Here is a 19,610-nt window from a genome sequence, read left to right as displayed (position 1 = left end):
TGATTTAGAATTTTAATATTTATTTCTTTAAAAGGAAAGAATAATCTTTAATTATTATTTGTACTAAATCAGATTTACTTTCCTATCTACGGGCATTAGCTTTGTCTGAGTAGATTGAGTCAAAATGGATTCAATACATATTTTATTTAAGGCGGTGTTTGTTTGCGCTATTTTTCAGTGCTTATTGCTGAAAAAAAATTAAATTCAGCACTTTTGTCAAAATAGTGCGTTTGTTTACTCGTGCTTATTGCTGAAAATAAGTGAAAAAAATTCAGCACTATTTTGATGCTGAAAAAAAGTGCTGAAGCGGTAAACACTTTGCTTTTTTCAACACGAATAAGTATGCCCTTTGTTTTTTTGAGCATGGACAAGTATGCCCTTATTCTTAAAAGGATATTACCTCTTATATCCCATGGATAAGTATATAAACACCCCACAAATTAATAAACCCACACCATAGCTAAATTATTTTGTCTTATATGGGTTAAAAGTTTTGGAATGAGTTGATTTTTGGTGAGGATGATCTCCTCCTTTGTTTTTTTAAGCATGGACAAGTATACCCTTATTCTTAAAATGATATTACCTCTTATATCCCATGGATAAGTATATAAACACCCTACAAATTAATAAACCCACACCATAGCTAAATTATTTTGTCTTATATGGGTTAAAAGTTTTGGAATGAGTTGATTTTTGGTGATGATGATCTCTACAATGAGGAGATCATCCTCACAAAAAATCAGCACATCTTGAAACTTCTAACCCTATCAAAACAAGTTCAAGAACTGTAAATTGTCCCTTTTTTTTTTTTTTTGAAAACTATTTTTAACGAGTTAGAAGTTTCAAAATAGACTGATTTTTGGTGAGAATGATCTCTAGACCATATAAACCATCCTCACTAAAAATTTGCTCATTCCAAAAACTTTAACCCATATAAAACAAAACAAAAAATGGCTATAGTGTGGATTGTCCTTATTAATTCATAGGGTGTTTTTATAATTACACATCCTTCATTTCCATTGAAAATTATTCATCCAAAATTAAGTTCTTTTAAAGTTGATTTCAAATTTTGGTGACTTGTATGACATTATTATTTTTAATTTGAAATTTGTGGGTTTTTATAAATAGAAATTATTATTTATAAATTGAAGATTATTTGAGTATTATTTATTATTTAAAAATAAATTGTATTTTAATTTTATAAGAAATAATATATTTTATTGTGTTTGATAATAAATAAGCATTTGAAACATGTAAACAATGTGTAATATGATTGTAAGGGTAACAAAGACAATTTATCAGTTTCAGCAATGTGTAACAAACATGATTCAACATCTAAACAAACAACTTTTTCAGCACTTAAATTCAGCGCTTATAAGTTTCAGCGCTTAATGCTATTCAGCACTTATTTTTTTCAGTTTAACAAACAACACCTAAGACTAATGCTATGGTGAATTTAACTGATCTAACCTTTTTTTTTATTTTTATAATTTCAATATTGCATTTTAGTTTAGTTTAAATTTCTTCCTAAAAATTATTTTAATTTGTTACCGGTGAATCCCATTCGGTTTTGAGTTGAAAAGATCGCTAAATCAATGTTGTCTCTCTGGATCAATCTTTGCTTTCCAAGGTTTATTTTTTGTACATTATTTTATCATCAATCTACACCGAACAAAAAGAAGATCTAACACCTAAGCTTTGTAAGGATCATGGTGTAGATCAAATTAAAAAAAAAATACAACTACTTTTGCCTGATGAAAACTTTTAAACATGAACTCCAACTTTTTAACAAAGGGGATTAATGTTTATCTGTGATGTGACTCTCCATCAACCATCCAAGGCCATTTCAGGGAACTGCAAGGATCACGTACTACAGAGGATCTGCTCCATGAAGGAGTGAGGACTTAAATCGGTGAGATACTACAGATAACATAGACAGTTTCAATCTCAAATTTCAAAAAAGATAGGCATAACTAACTAAAGGTCCTACAGTTGCTGCAAAAGTGCAATAACGTTACTCCATACCAGGTAGAGAGCATTGGAACAAGGCTCTAGAGTATTTTAAAAATATAATAGGCAAAAACTAATCATATAAGACAGGGTTATGCCCTAACAAGTTCACTACAACTTTTTTTTTTCTAACCCAAACTCCCTTAAAAAAATTACAAATACAAATAGAGGTGTGCCTACTTCAAGGACAACAGCTACTGAAAGACATGGTGGTGGATGACATTTTGTCTAGTTAATCCAAGGACTTCCATCAACTTCATTGGATCTCCACCAACTATCACCGTCTCAGCTCCTAACTTTTCATCTTCCAGCTTTTGATCTCCTCCAACTACCTGAAATCCACCAAAAGAAAATACAAAAGAAGAATTCGAGTTGAATGGGATTAATGTTTGAAGTAAAACATTCAGCACTAATCTTAGATGTTATATAGGATAATTTATACATACCCCTCTTTCTCATTTCAGATTACTTCCTAGGGCAGCGAAGGTGTGGACCTGATGGAATCTCCATAGATGGTCTGACTGACAATGTGTCCAGCTCTCTTAGCTTAACTTCCCTGTCCAATAGATTGTCCTGAAAAGTATAAGTTCTAATGTAAATCCACAAGTTCAAGATAACAAATAGAGTGGGGTCACTTGAAAGAAGATTATAAGTGGAATTCAAGGTCAATTTCGGAAAAATCATTGAGAAGAAACATTTAATGTTTAAGAAATATTCCGGATTGTCCGAAAATGCTCTAAACAGGATTCTTTTTTTAAATCAAAATATTATGAGATTTTAAATTTAACTGCATGAAATGGAAGGTTTTGCCACCCTCTCACTTTGGGATGAGTGCATCACAATAAATAACTCTAAATAGATTCGGACTTACAATTCCAAAAAAACAAAAAAGAACAATCTTGTAAACCTTACTAAATTTATCACGGGCAGGATTTCCTTGCCTATTTCTACACCAAAACCTTGTTGTGTGACCATGGCTACCATTCATAACTATTACTCTCAAGTGAGTAAATCAAAACTATCAAGCACGGTGAACACAACTAGCATAACAGTGCAAGTGAATGGAGTTAAAAAAAAAAATTGGTTCTGTTCATCTAACTACTAGCACATAATAACCTTAATTAAATAACCTATAAAAGCTTTTACTTCATCTCATTATTCCCCATTTCAATAATTCACTTATTTTAAATTTTAGTAGATTGCCTTTTACCATGATAACCATTACTACTACCTTGGAATTGATCCACCAGCCACTACAAGAAAACAACGAATTAGGAATAGTAGTGTGAGACGGATTTTTGCCGTTTGTGATTCTAAACGGTTTTAAACCGTTTCTCTGTTGAAAGCCGTTTCCCCCATATACATTAAATCTCGAGAGAAGCCTCTTAGGTCAATTATTCCAACAGGCATGAACAGATGGAACGCACTCATATTCATTTGTAAATCGACTTCTGATGGATTTCTTCAAATCTTTGATCACAAATTAGCTAGCAAATCAGATCTGTATCGAAGCTTCATCCTCATCTCGGTTTCAATTTCTGAAACCCTAACTATATTCTCAATCTCTCAAACCCGAACGAAGCTCGATCTTCATCTCGATTTCGAGAAGGAACTTCTTTTTGGATTTTGTTGCAAAGGTTTTGAGCTTTTTTTGGATCGTAAATCATCTCTAATCTTCGATTTCCCTAAATGTTCAACTGTTAATTAATCTCTCATCTTCAATTCCTTCAATTCTTTGATTTTAAACCGATTTCTCCCATCTTCGATTTTAAAGTGCAAGGTTTTCTTTTATCATTGGAGCTTGATGAAGATGAAGAGGGGTTTTTAGATTTCTTCAACTCTTGTTCTTTTCTGGAAGGCAAACCTATTGATATTAGAACATCAAATGGTGCAATTGCATGCCTTTTCTTCTACCAATTTGATCTTCAATGACACCAATAAACCCAATAAGTTTCGTCTTTGTCTCTAGTTTCGATTCCTTAAAATATCTTTCTTTCAATTCTATTTCATTTTCTTAATTGCTAAAAACCATTTTTCTAAATGATTTGATTTTCAATTTTCCTGGATTTTTGATAAGTTCACTTGTTTACAGAGAAATAAGAACTACTAAAACAATTACCCAAGATTTCGATTGAAAAGTTATTAATTTGAAGTGAGATGTGTAATTAGGGGCATAGATCAGGAAAACAATTGGAAGAACAAAAAAGAAGGAAAAAAATTAAAAATATCATGTTTTGATGGTTTGTTATGTGCTTATGAAGTAATTTGGGATTTTTTAAATCTATTTTCATAGTCACCTCTGTATCATAATGAACAATGCTGCTCAAGAAACTTGTCCTTGAACAAAGAGGTAGCGAACCTGTTGATCTTAAAAAAGATGTCTTCAATCCGAAGAAAATCTCATCAATGATCATTAAGAACTCGCTTTTTTTATTTTTTTGTGAGTCTCAAATTAACTTTACTTGTTGTTTGCAAGTTTTCCGTGCTATTCAAAGCATTGTAAATGGGTTTGCTGCCTTTTTCACGAAATGCAATTGATGCAGTCTTAGGTATGCGTTCTTGCTTTTTTTTTTTTTTAACTTTTTGTCCTTGGTCCAATTTCTCATGAAGATACTAGTCTTGGTTCAGAATATCACCCCAAGCTTTGAGGCCACCTCTCCTTTCAGAATGTGTTTGTGTTTGTGTGTGTGTGTGTGTGTGTCTATGTGGGTTATACATGGTAGAAATAATTCAGACAATACTTCCTTTGAGGTACTTGATGTTGACTACCATCCTTAGTTTAGAGCAGCTCTTGGTTACTCATGAACAGGTTTAAGCATGATTCAAAAGCTAGTTCTATGCAAGATCGTCCTACTTATATGATCAAAACCATCCAACATCTCACATTATTTTTTATTTTTAGAATATAAATGACTAACAGTCCACCAAAAATCATCATATATGTTGAAATTGTTATTTCATGAAGTTGATATTCTCCTTACTAATGGAATTGTTGGCATCTAATCATACTTGTTAGATCACATCTAATCACTAACAAATGAATGTTAACTTTGAGTTAGATTGCAATCGTACTCCCAATGTTTTGCTGGCGAAGTTTCACCTGAGATGCTTGAAAAGAGTCATAAATGAGTATTGAGTTTAGGACTAAAATAATCAATCTTTTAATTTGGGGATTTTGAGTAAATAACTTTTGTATATTGAATGTTAACTTGGTTTAGTTCTTCCTTCACGTGCTAGTGGATGTTACATGGGAAAAGCTCGCTTATTGTGTCCTTGAAATAACTACAGTGGGTGATGAAGTCCCCCATGGCCTAATAATGACATCTGAGCACCCTCCCATCTGGGCTGGTCCATACCCCAGTTCTTTTCCAATTATGAGGTAATTTTTGTTTAATCTAATTCTCATTGATAATTTATTTCTTGAAAGGAAGAAAACACCAGCACTTGTCTGTCCTATTTTATAGAACTTTTAAACCAAGTCACACTTTTAATATCACTGATTAACTTCTCAATGGCTTAATTCTTTTTGAAATCAAAATGATGATCTATTTGTTTTATTACTATTTGTTTTTATTTTTTATCACTACATGAAAAATGGGTGACCAATATTCAATCCAAGAAAATTCGTTGGATGCCAAATTCAATGCACCTTGGCATCAAAATTACCCCATTTTCACGTAGTTTTTTGGATAATTGTTTCTCTATGTTTAATGTTTAATTTCCAAACTCAAGTAGTGTTTCATTCCATTTGTATCAGAAGTAGGACTCAACTTTGTGCCTTATCTCAGTTTTAATGTTTTCTTTCTGAATTCTTTAATGGCGTCTCTAGAAGACATAGGTATCAGCCTTCATAAACATATTTGTGTCTTTACTTTATTGTTTGCATTGAACTTACAGAGTAACATGCAAGAGAACAATATGGAACTCCAAGAAGGTGATATGTCAAAGGCTTTAGTTGCTTTAACTCCAGATGCTACTTCCATCCCGACACCAAAGCTGAAGAACGTGAGCCGGCTTCGAACGGAACACCAAGTGTAAGTAGCCCTGACTGGACACTCCACGTTCACATAATTAAATAAAATTTAGTACTAGGACCAGAACCAACTCTCTCATACTCAGATGATGCAACTGACTATGTTCAAATACCGTAACCCTGGGAGATGATTGTTTACTACGGAAATAGCATATAAAATCTTGTCCTAATAATTATATATCAGCAGTACTTATAGCATCAAAGAAGCTAGGACTCTCAGGAAATTATAATATAACTAATCAGCAATAACATATTGGATTTATACTAACTTTTCTCGCTGATTGTAGGTATGAACTTCCAGATTCACACCCTCTTTTAAAAGGGGTTAGTTATTCTCCCAGTTATTGGCCACAAGAATAGTTCTTGACTATTATTTTACAAATCTCTCCAAACTTGTTTACATTTTCGACAATTTTCAGGTGGAAAGACGAGTAACTTATGACATTCATTCATACCTTCTTGCCATATGGACACCAAGTAAGCATATATTTCACAGTAAGCCCGATTTGGCTGACACCCCCTCCTATCCAAATGAAAATGACATAGTCCATGGTATATGAAATATGGCTGACAAAAAAGCAACACAAATTCTGGTAGGTTATGAAGGCATGATTCCATCGGTGTGATTATCAGGACTATAGAATCATCAGATATTATTCCAAGATTATAGAATATATGTTTTTGCTCAGTATTTTTAGCTGATTAGTAGTTTCCAGTGCTCAATTTCAAGTGAAACTGCAGAATCTATTCAACCACCTGAAAGTTGTTGTAGTTCCCAGATTTCGGGCGACCTATGCAAGGAGAAGACATGTTTCTCATGTAATAGTATACGAGAAGCAAATTCTCAAAAAGTCAGAGGAACACTTTTGGTGAGAAATTACAACTGATAACCATCCACTAGAGAATCTAAATACAATTTGCTTGCCATTAGATGATGATTGATGCTTAAAACATCCTATGAATAGATACTATGCAAAATGGCTATGAGAGGGAGTTTGCCATTGAATGGCACATATTTTCAAGTGAATGAGGTAAAATTTTATTATTACTCTGTACTCTCATTCGTATTCTCCCCATGCTATAGAAATTGGATTATCAAGTCTGGCGGTACCAAACTGAAAAGATCATTTCTACGTAGGTGTTCGCTGACCATGATTCTAGTCTTGACCCGATAGATGTTCCAAGGGCCTAGATATGAACCTACCAAGACAAATCAGTTATTTTGGAACCTATGTAACAACAATATTTAAAGGTGAAAAGGTTTTATTCATGTTGGTTTCATAATCCACTAGGAGAAGTCAAAACAACTAACTTAAACCATTGTTTTGAGTGCTAGGTCAATCAACAGAGGAAATTCAAAGCTGCTTCTAGAAAGGTATGAAACCGCACCAATTATTAGTCATCTTAATTTCTTTGGCTAACCACTAGATCACATGGGTATGATGCAAAAAGATGCTCTGAAATGATTGGAAACAATTGAAAATGGGAAAGATAATGATGAGCATCCTTACACTTTAGAAATTTTCTGAGACTAGTCCTATTTAAAGTGGATATTTTAGCATGGATACGATCAGGTTACAACTGAGTGTTTTTGTTGTAATGGTGATTATTTATATTTCCATATCTTTATTTTGAACCCTGAGCTGGTGGTTGATCAGGAGCAATTACTTCTCAGACACTCCTTTGAAGGTGCGGAAGCTCATCGTGAGAGTATGCAATGTGGTGACACGAAAGATTGCTCGATTGGCAGTTGCGGGCATTGTGGGGATCTTAAAGAAGATAGGGAGGGATGGCATTGCTTCCTTGTAGGCATATGTGCTTGTGTAATGATTGTAAAGGATTTAGCGATGCATTGTAATTTTGGATTTGTAAATTATGACTCGTTGTAACACTTTTTGTGTATAAATTAATGTAATAGAGAACTTCAATGTTCTCTATTTGGGTCTATTTTGACCATGAGTAATGGATGCATAGAAAAAAAATAATAAATTAAATTTTTTTTAAAGTTTAGATATTGGTTTATGACAATATTGACCAAGAATAGATGTTCAGTCTTGTTCTTTACAAGGCTGCACTCATCTTTTAATTGCTGCAGCCACCTTCAACACCTAACCATTTGCATTTCTTAGTCAGAAAAAGCAGAATTTTCATGGTTTTAATATTAATACTTAAATTTATTTATAATGGGATCGAAATACAGGACAATAGAGTTAAGATCCAAACTCACTCTTCAAGGTTATTTTCTAGACAGAACTGTTGAAAGGCAATGCAAACATTTGTAAGTCTTACTGCACCTATGCTGTTAAGAAAATAAATCCAATTTACCCATCAAACAGCATAACAAGAACTAATTTATTCCCTTTTTATCTTAATTTTGATATATATTAGATATCTTAATTCTAATTTATGCTGTTAAAAAAAAAATTCTTCATCTGAATTTTAGGATATTTTATAGAAGAATGATGGTGTCCAAGGATAGCTGTGAGTGATCATAATAGACAAAACAAAAGTTCAAATAAGTATTTTTGGAATCATATACAATAAAAAAAATTGACGAAAAAAAGTTTAGGGGGAAAGGTACGAGTAGAAAACGATCTTATTTGCCAGAAAAATAAATGTTCCATACTATTTAAAAGTTAGTAAAAAAAAAAATCAAATGAACAGAATTTGAATGAAAGGAATAGTAAGTACTGACCTTCAATTGGCTAAATAGCTGGGATCAGACCAGTGACCTCATCGTTGCAGTGCAAATCATCCAATAACGCTCTATCATCTTCAAAGATTTCATCCCAAATTTCTTGGGTGATTGATCAATTAAGCTACAAACACAAAGTTCAATACAGATCATACTTTCAACAATGAAAATGAAAATAAGAAAGCAAACAAATTTGAAACAGATATCTACATGTATAATTTTTATTTTTATTTTTCTTTTGAAAAAATAAAATCAACAACCTGAACACCATCAAAAGACCATTTCTCACTGTTTGTTTTCAATCGCTAATTTATCAGAATAAAAGGGCTTTTTATATATATAGCTAACAGAAAATCATTATATAAAAAAAATTCTACTTTTTCAACCTAAATGAACACTTGATAGGCTCAATCAGGTTCAGGGTTCATTGGTAGTACAGAAATAAAGAAATAGTTTAATCAAATACACCCATCTCAACTGAAAACAGTGGAAGAAGCTTTTGATTACAAGAACCAAAAGTTTTGCTTTTTCAACCTAATTTGAACACTTGATGGATTAATTGGCTTCAGGATTCATTGGTAGTACAGAAATTAAGAAATACTTTAATCAAACAAATTGATCTAGACGGAAAACAGTGGAAGAACCTTTCAATTAAACAAAACAACAACCAAACATTCAACGATATAAAAAACTATAGATCAGAGCGCTAGAAAATCAACTCACCACGGAGACTGAATATCTTAAGAAAATCCAAATCCATTGTTAAAATATATTTTTGAAAAATCATTGAAAAGTAGACTAATTTTTACACTTGATAAGCCAAATCAGGTTCAGCATTCATAGGTATTACAGGAATTAAATAACAGTTCAACTAAACACATAACCATTATATAGATTAGAAAACAATATAAAAATCTTTTAATTAACCAACACAACAATCAGGCTTTCAATAACATTAAAAGACTATAGATCAGACCAAAACAATGACTCACCATGGACATATCACTCAAAGCGGTAAAGACAGAAGAAGAAGAAATAGGTTAGGCTTTGGGTGTGGGATGTGAATCTTGGAGAAGAGTTTAATTGTTATGTAGAGAGTTAAGTCTAAGATGTAGAGTTAGGGTTTGGGTGGATCCAAAAGTTCCTTATATAGAAGAAAAATGCAGGAGCTTGGCTGCAACTTCCTCCCATAAATGCGACAGGTCATATAGAGTAAATCGTGGTTGGTGAGATTTTGTTTCCATTTCAAGAGTGGAGGGTCTGTTAGGTAAAACGAAGGATTTCGGCGGGGGGTAATATTTTTCTCACAGAGCTGGTCAAGTTGTTTGACATAGGAACCCATAAGAATTTCGGTGGGGTGCAAGCTAGGTTTTTGTGGATCTCATAAGTTGCTGATATAGTTGTGAATCCCTAGTTTAGTCTCAACTCTCACCTTACGGATATGACTTGGGTGAGTCACCTGGGTTTCCAATGATTTCTAAGTTTCATTAAGATATTTGAACTAAGAAAAACTAAAAGCTTCCAAATAGTAAGAAAATAAATCCGGATGTTGGCATCTCATCTTGCTCATGAAATAGATTTTAAAAGCATCCAGTTTGAGAAGGAGAAGACCATATATATAGAATCATAATATAGTGATGGCATAGGACGCTACATTAGACATTGAGCTAAAATGGAGGTATCTACAGAATCGTAGATGTTTTTCACATGTATCTCGATGAAATGCATCTATGGCGTCGTGCACAGTACCACATCAGCTCAGTGCCTAATGGAGTGTTCTGCACAGTCACTTTAGCATTTTCCTTATAGATAACGATGTGATCGAAAGAAGATGGGTTAAAAGGATAAATGCGCATGTGCGGGAGTAACATTGAAATTGACATTGTTTGGAACATTGGTGTGCAGAGAACCATAGATGCTACTCACTTGTATCTTGATGAAAAACATCTATGGTTCTATAGATATATCCACATCAGCAATGTTTGAAACAATGTCATTTTCAATGTTACTTCAACATTTTCCTAATTTTAAATAGACATAAGTTTAAGATTATATATCAAAATGACTATTATTTTACTAACTAAAAAAATTTATGATGAGTATAAAAACAATTAAAAACCATTGAGCATGTTGAAACAACATGAAAAATAACTATTTTTGAGTATCAAAATAGGGGAAAATATTTTAAAAAGAATCAAATATTTTAATATTAAAAAAAAAAAACAAATCTATTTTAAAAAATTAGCAAAAACGAATTAAGTCGTTAGACAATCCAGCGTTTTAGTAACTCGTTGGACTGTCCAACGTTTTAATGTGTTAAAAGACATAGCTTTACCTCAAATTCCTTATGAATGCTTAACTTGTTGGACTTTCCAGCGTTTTAATAGCTTGTTTTAATACCCCAGAAATTTTGCCTCCATTTAAAACGCTGGACAATCAAACGAGTTGCTAGAACGCTGGACAGTCCAGAGACTTAATTCATTTTTTGTAATTTTTTAAAAAATAGATTTTTTTTTAAATATTAAAATATTTAACCCTCTTTTAATAATTTTTCCCTTCTAAAAATATATTTTGAGTTACCATTTTTATTTTTGGTAAAAAGATATATATTGTATACACCTAAGGTGGATGGTTAAAATCAGCTTCACATACCTCAAATCTTGCCACAAATATCAAAATAGGGCTTTGTTAACAAATATTGAAGGTGTGATTTAATGCATTCAATACACATAGAAATGAACCTTTCAAAGTAATTTTAGTATAATTATTATTTAGAGTGCATTTTAGGTAAGAAAATTTTTTTTTGAAGGTTTATTAAATTTTTTTAGTGCATTTGAGGTAGGAAAAAGATTTGAAGGTGTATTAAAAAAAAAAAAAAATTAGTGCATTTTAGGTAGGAAAATAAATATTGAAGGTGATTTAATGCATTGTGACATTTTCCCATCAAAAAATATTATTTTGCTCAAGCATTTAATGTGAGATCGGTGAGGTGTAGGAGGTGGATTTTAGCCCACTTCCGAGAGTGTATATGATCTGACTTCTCTGATAAATTATATTTTAACGGTGTTAGAATATTTTGAGTTCAAATTTATTTTAGAAGACCATCGTTAAGTATTGTTGGATAATAGAAATTTAGAAACATTAAAATATTTATCATTGTTTTTAAATTACTATTTTTATAAGTTTTACAATTTTCAATTAAGTTGTACAAAATGGAGTCAAATTATATAATCTAAAAATCTATTCCAACGTGAAAGATGTAATATTTATGATCAATAAGACTATCGATACAATTTTATTTTGTTTTAAAGAATTCTTTCTACTATTGATCTTGTGGTAGCAGAGATTCTATAATGCTGGTGATTGTCATGTGAGTTCCATGAAATTGGATGGTGACAATAGTATCAAAGATAACGCTAATGATGGTGGTATAAGAAGATTGATGGTGAAATAGGCCTTATATTTTTAAATTAATCAAACATTTAAAAATGAATCCCTAAAGAATATTCCTTATTAGGACAAAAGAAAACTATAGGATAATTACATATGGCGTCAGACCATTGAATTATCAGAGCTTACAAAAGATTCTTCTTAACAACAAATCAAGGCTTTTCCTAGGTTTAATCTTTTTTGAAATATAACAATTGCACGGGTCTTATGAGAATGTTGCCTTGCTTAAACAAAAAGGAATGGACTGAGGGTTAGGTGTGAATCTTGGAGAAGAGAGATTAATGGTTCTAAAGATAGTTAAGTCAAAGGTTTAGAGTTTAAGCGGGCCCAATAAGTTCCTTAAATGGTTTTAAATTCCCATTTCATGTTTTGTCTTGTTCCGGATATTGAGAACTAAAAAAGAGATTGAGATGAAGACGAAAGTAAATCTCGATTTTAGCATCTCATCTCGGTCTCCAACAATACAAGATGATTCAGGCAAGTCATCTTTATCTTGAAAAATTATTAAAACCATGATGCTTGACTTAAGCCAAAAAAAGATTATACAGAACGATGTGACCAAAAGATGGGTCAAAAGCGTAAATCCCAACTCAATTTTTAGGGGCATAACTCTGAAATATACGTAAATCAAAATATCAATTACATTAATTAAACAATATATATATATATATACATATTACAACAAATGACAACAATTATAAGTCATTGAGCATGTTTATGAGTGTGAAAAAGGGATCAAAATATACATGTAAGATTCACTATTAATTTTTTGATAAATTCTATTGTAACATTTTTTAGATTATTTTGAGTTTGATTTTTATTTAAGATTATCATTATTAAGTATTATATTTAATCCTATTTTTGGTCAAGTCTATTATTTTCTTTATAAATCCTTTTTTTCATCTAGATTGTCTATATCCATGCGTCATCCATTGATTGAGAAAATTCTTAAAAGGCTCAAAGGTTGAAAAAGTAATCTTCTTTCTTATGCTGGCAGAGTTGAGTTGATTAAATCTGTCTTATTATCATTCCAAATTTATTGGACCTCTTGTTTCCAAATTTCTAAAGGTGTATTCCAGAAAATTGAGTCTTTATTTAACTGTTTTCTTTGGGTAGGCCTTCATTGGAGTCTTCATTTCATGTGATCAATTGGGGTGGGGTGTGTTGTCCTCGTCAAGAAGGGGGGCAGGGTATCCGTAAAATCCATGATTGGAATAAAATTGGTCTTATGAAGCTGTTTTGGAGGATGGTTAAAAATGAGTCGTTATGGAGTAGATGGATGCATGCTCGATATATTGGTGACAGTGATATTTGGAGATGTCAACCCCCTAGGGATGCATCTTGGGTTTAAAAGGTATTTTGAATACTAGAGACCTTGTGGCAAAGAATATATTAGAGTTATTATCAGAAATGGTAGAAATATAACTTTTTGGAAAGATCCTTGATTAGAAGGGGGTCCTTAATTTCACAATTTGGTTGAAGACCAATATTTCAAATGGGAAGTGATCCAAATGCTAGAGTTGCTGATTTTATAAACAATAATGGTTAGAATTTACCAAATGAAGAATCAGGGAGCACTACGTGAGAATTCGACAGAAAAAATTGATGGGCCAAGGCCCACAAATTTTAGAAACTGAATTATGACGGTCTAAGACTGTCGAAATTCTTGATGTTCTCAGATTTGACAGGTTAGAGCTGTTGAATTTCTCCCATCCTTCATTAATTTGATAGTTTCGGCCCGTCGAAAAAAAAAATTGACAATGAAAAATTCGACGCCAATTCAACCTTTTGGTCCGTCGAATTTTTTGAAATTTGATGGCCCAAGGCCGTCAAATATGGACTTTTTTCACATTGTGGAGATTAGCTCAAATCTATAATCTGATAAATGAACATCATAATCCTTGGCTGAATGAAAAGGATAAGTATGTGTGCACTACTTCTCCATCTGGAGCATTCACTTATAAGACTGTGCGGGAATCAATTTGTTAGAATGTCTGGAATAAATTCAGTATTCCAAGGCAATCGTTTATTTCTTGGCTTGCAATGAGGAAAAGTCTTCAGACAATTGAGAATCTAAAAAGAAGAGGGATTATAATGCCATCTAGATGTGTTCTTTTTTTTTTTGAATGGAGAATATAATGACCACATTCTTTTTGAATGTGAATACAGCAGCAGGCTGTGGAGGACTGTGCTTACTAAATTCGGAGTGGATAGAATCCAAATTGAATCGCTGCAGACTGAAGTAGATTTTGTGAAGGATCTCTCGTTGGGCAACTCAGTAGTTACAAGCATGCTTCATGTCGCATTGTGTTCGACTATTTACAATATTTGGAAGGAGAGGAACATGAGAATTTTTTAAAACAAGAAATGACCTCATGAAGTTGTTCTTTCCTTGATTCAAGCTGATTTGCAAGGAGTCTTTACAGGAACAAAAACGAAAGCCAATGACAAAACGATTTTTGATAATTGGGAATGCTCTTTTCAATTAGAGGAAAATCAGCTACAGCTTGTGCGTTGGAAGCAGCCAAATGGAGACATAATTAAAATTAATACAGATGGGTCTATGTCTGAAGATGGTGCAGACTTCAGGTTTGTGGGCAAAGATTCGATGGGGAGATTTATTTTTGCAAGTTATGTCAAGTCAAACTTCCGAGATGTCCCTCCCATTGAGTTGCAGGTCATATATGAAAGTCTGAAAATTGCTTTCCAGATGAATTTTCAATTGAATATGATGCATCATATTATGATACATGAGATACATTGTATCAGATCAATGTATCTCATCTCAAAAGGAAGTAGTGTTGGAGATAATACATGTAGTAATATCAATAAGGATATTCTACATTAGGAAGTTTTAATAAATTAGAATATTTATGCTAGACTAGTTTCCTTATCTTATCTTGATTAACGTAATCCTTAAAAATATCCTATTATGGTTCATGTAATATTCATCCAAGAATTATCAATAAACTCAGTTCTTCTTCACAAACACGGTGGAGAGAAACTGAGTTTCTCTTCTCTCCACTTCTCTCAATCCAAACATTGTATTAAAATTACCTTTCACCAAGACCTATTTGGCAACCTAATCGCATAAAAGAAAGGGAACACACCCCCAGATCCAAAACATAGGTGTCAGCCTCTCCACCATCAGCACAAGTGAACAGGTTTGGTTTGGTTTTAGGTTTGTTTTAAAAAAAAACAAATTAATAGAAAGAAAATTTTAAAATGAAATATTATAAACCTATACTTCAAAAAATTGGTTTAAGAACATGTTTATAACTACAATAACAGAAAATAAAAAGAAACAATGAGATGGAGAAAGTATTCATAATGCAAATAAAACATAGGGTATTAGACTTTAGGGCTTCAAAACCAGTCCTCTCTCTACTTTCTCCACATCTTGGACACAAGCATCTCCGCTTCATTATCAAAGGACTAAAGCACCGGCAAGAAAAGTTTCTTCCTCACCAAGATACTCTGATTTTCTTCAAGATCCATACGTAATTCTCTCAAACTGTCACATTCCACAAGGAAGCACATAAAACAATGTTTTAGAAAACATCCACCACACCAGCAAAACCAATACAGACAGCTTAAATTGAATGAAAGAAATAGTAACTGCTTACGTTTGATAATAATTTGGGATCGGACCAGTGACAACATGGATGGAATGCAGATCATCCAATTAAGTTCTATCATCTTAAAGGCTTTTATGAAGATGTCCTTCAATTGACCTACAAACACAAAATTTAATAAAGATCCCACTTTTCAACAATGAAAAAGTAAATAAATTTAAAACTGGCGTCTAAGGTCATGATCCAAAAACTAGAGATCCTAGGCATTATTAAAAGGCATCTTCGCTAGATATCTCCATATCTAAAGACATTTAACAGTGTTTGTTTCTGATAACTAATTTATCAGAATAAAAGAAGATTTTTTTGGATATAGCTAACAGAAAAAAAATATATATATATATATATATATTAAAAACCAAATTGAGAATTAATTATATCTTAACAATCAAAGTTCTAATTTGTCATCCTGATTTGAACACTTGAATCTGCTAAATCAGGTTCAAGATTCATTGGTAGGACAGTGAAACAAGCATTTGAGACATGAAGAGCAACTTTTAGACATAATTTTTTGAGAAATTTCCCAAACCATGATCAACTTTCGCAGGTTTTTTAAGCTCACTGATTATAAAAGTGACAATCTCATATTTTTCAGTTTTTAGCTACTTTAAACTAGTGAGACCATCATATTTTGGGGATTAAAATGAACAGTGAGTTGGAATCAGAATTTCATCATATTCAGCTGAGGAAATGGTAATTTACCCTAATTTTTTTACTTTTGAAAAAAATTAAAATAGAATTAACAGAAAAATTATTAAAAGCCGAAATTGATAGTTAAATTATATTTTAATGGCCAAAGTTCTACTTTTCAACCTAATTTGAACACTTGATGGCTTAATTGGGTTCAGGATTCATTGGTAGTACAGAAATTACGAAATACTTAAAATCAAACAAATCAATCTGGATGGAAAACAGTGGAAGAACCTTTCAATTAAACAAAACAACAGCCAAACATTCAAAAATATAAAAAGGCTATAGATCAGAGCGCTTGAATATCAACTCACCACAGAGACTGAAAATCTTAAGAAAATCCAAATCCATTGTTAAAATATATTTTTGAAAAAACATTGAAAAGTAGACTAACTTTTACACTCGATAAGCCAAATCAGGTTCAGCATTCATAGGTATTACAGGAATTAAATAACCGTTCATCGGAACACATAACCATTATATAGATCAGAAAACAATATAAAAAGCTTTTAATTAACCAACGCAATAATCAGACTTTCAATCACATTAAAAGACTAGATCAGACCAAAACAATGACTCACCATGGAAATATCACTCAAAGCGGTTAAGACAGAAGAAGAAGAAATAGGTTAGGGTTTGAGAGTGAGATGTGAATCTTGGAGAAGAGTTTAATTGTTATGAAGAAAGTTAAGTCTAAGGTGTAGGGTTAGGGTTTGGGTGGATCCTAAAGTTCCTTATATAGAAGAAAAATGTAGGAGCTTGACCGCAACTTCCTCCCATAAATGCGACAGGTCATATAGAGTAAATCGTGGTTGGTGAGATTTTGTTTCCATTTCAAGAAGTGGAGGGTGTGTTAGGTAAAATGAAGGATTTTGGCGGGGAGTAATATTTTGCTCACAGAGCTGGTCAAGTCATTTGACATAGGATGCCATAAAAATTTCGGTGGGGTGCAAGCTAGGGTTTTGTTGGATCTCATAAGTTCCTTATATAGTTGTAAGTCCATGTTTTAGTCTCGACTCTCACCTTACGGATATGACTCGGGTGAGTCACCTGGGTTTCCTATGATTTCTAAGTTTCATTAAGATATTTGAACTAAGCAAAACTTAAAACTTAAAAATAATAAGAAAATAAATCCTGATGTTGGCATCTCATCTTGCTCATGCTATAGATTTTAAAACCATCAAGCTTGAGGAGATCATATATATAGAATCATACTATAGTGACGACATAGGACGCTACATTAGACATTGAGCTAAAATGGAGGTGTCTACAGAATCGTAGATGTTTTTCACATGTATCTCGATGAAATACATCTATGGCGTCGAGCACAGTACCACATCAGCTCAGTGTCTAAAGGAATGTTCTGCGCAGAGTCTTTTGCATTTTCCTTTTAGATATCGATGGTTCTATAGATATATCCATATCAGCAATGTTTGAAACGATGTCATTTTCAATGTGACATCAACATTTTCCTAATTTTAAATAGACATAACTTTAAGACTATTATTTTACTGATTAAAATTTTTTATGACGAGTATAAAAACAAGTAAAAACCATTGAACATGTTGAAAGAATATGAAAAATAACTATTTTTGAGTATCAAAATAGGGAAAATATTGAAAAAAAAATCAAATATTTTAATATTTACAAAAAACAAATCTATTTTTAAAAATTACCAAAAATGAATTAAGTCGCTGGACAATCCAGCGTTTTTTTTGTAACTCGTTGGACTGTCCAATGTTTTAATTTGTTAAGATACATTGCTTTACCCTAAACTCCTTCTGAATGCTTAACTCTTTGGACTGTCCAGCATTTAAATAGCTTGTTTTAATACCCCAGAAATTTTGCCTCCATTTAAAACGCTGGACAATCCAACGAGTTGCTAAAACACTGGACTGTCCAACGACTAAATTCGTTTTTTGTAATTTTTGATAAAAGAGATTTTTTTTTGTTGTAAATATTAAAATATTTAACCCTCTTTTAATAATTTTCCCTTCAAAAAAATATTTTGAGTTACCATTTTTATTTTTGGTAAAAAGATATATATTGTATACACCAAAGGTGGACGATTAAAATTGGCCTCACATACCTCAAACCTTGCTGCAAATATCAAACTATGGCTTTGTTAACATGTGCCGTAGGGGCACATTTTAAGATGCATTCAATACACAGAAATGAATCTTTCAAAGTAATTTTAGTATAATTATTATTTAGAGTGCATTTTAGGTAGTAAAATAAATTTTGAAGGGGTATTTAATTTTTTTTTTTAGTGCGTTTTAGGTAGGAAAATAAATATTGAAGGTGATTTAATGCTGGTGATTGTCATGTGAGTTCCATGAAAAGTGGATGGTGACAATAGTATCAAAGATAGCGATAATGGTGGTAGTATAAGAAGATTGATGGTGAAATAGGTTTTATATTTTTAAATTAATCAAATCTTTGAAAATGAATCCCTAGAGAATGTTCCTTATAACGACAAAAGAAAACTATAGGATAATTGCATACGGTGTCAAGCCATTGAGCTATTAGAGCTTACACAAAAATTTTCTTAACAACAAATGAAGGCTTTACCTAGGTTTAATCTTTCTGAAATATAACAATTACACAGGTCTCATGAGAATGCGGCCTTTCTTAAATAAAAAGGAATGGACTGAGTGAACCTTGGAGAAGAGAGATTAATGGTTCTAAAGATAGTTAAGTCTATGGTTTAGAGTTTAAGCAGGTCCAATACGTTCCTTAAATGGTTTTAAATTCCCATTTTATGTCTTGTCTCATTCAAGATACTGAAAACTTAAAAAGAGATTGAGATGAAGACGAAAGTAAACCTCGATTTTAGCATCTCGTCTTGGTCTCCAACAATACAAGATGACTCAGACAAATCTTTTTTATCTCAAAAAATTATTAAAACCATGGTGCTTGACTTGAGCCAAAAAAAGATTATATCGAACGATGTGACCAAAAGATGGGTCAAAAGCTTAATTCCCAACTCAATTTTTTAGGGGCCTAACCCTGAAATATACGTAATCAAAATATAAATTACATTATCTGAAAACAATTATTATGAAAATTACAACAAATGACAACAATTATAAGTCATTGA

At 32.2% G+C, this 19,610-nt stretch overlaps 1 long non-coding RNA gene across 1 annotated transcript; it reads right to left on the bottom strand.

Annotated features, from left to right (window-relative positions):
* Positions 1-5,741: 5,741 nt before the first annotated feature.
* On the bottom strand, positions 5,742-10,059 carry LOC147389633 (uncharacterized). Its single transcript, XR_015170795.1, has 4 exons — positions 9,731-10,059; positions 8,739-8,862; positions 8,271-8,342; positions 5,742-6,058 (listed from the first exon to the last, which is right to left on the bottom strand). It is a non-coding gene; the product is annotated as an uncharacterized LOC147389633 (long non-coding RNA).
* Positions 10,060-19,610: the final 9,551 nt, after the last annotated feature.

This window comes from Akebia trifoliata, chromosome 12 (genome assembly GCF_017979445.1).
Source record: "Akebia trifoliata isolate Shusen 1 chromosome 12, ASM1797944v1, whole genome shotgun sequence".
Taxonomy (NCBI): domain Eukaryota; kingdom Viridiplantae; phylum Streptophyta; class Magnoliopsida; order Ranunculales; family Lardizabalaceae; genus Akebia; species Akebia trifoliata.
The sequence above is the reverse complement of the archived record's forward strand: the minus strand, read 5'-3'. Positions and strand labels throughout refer to the sequence as shown.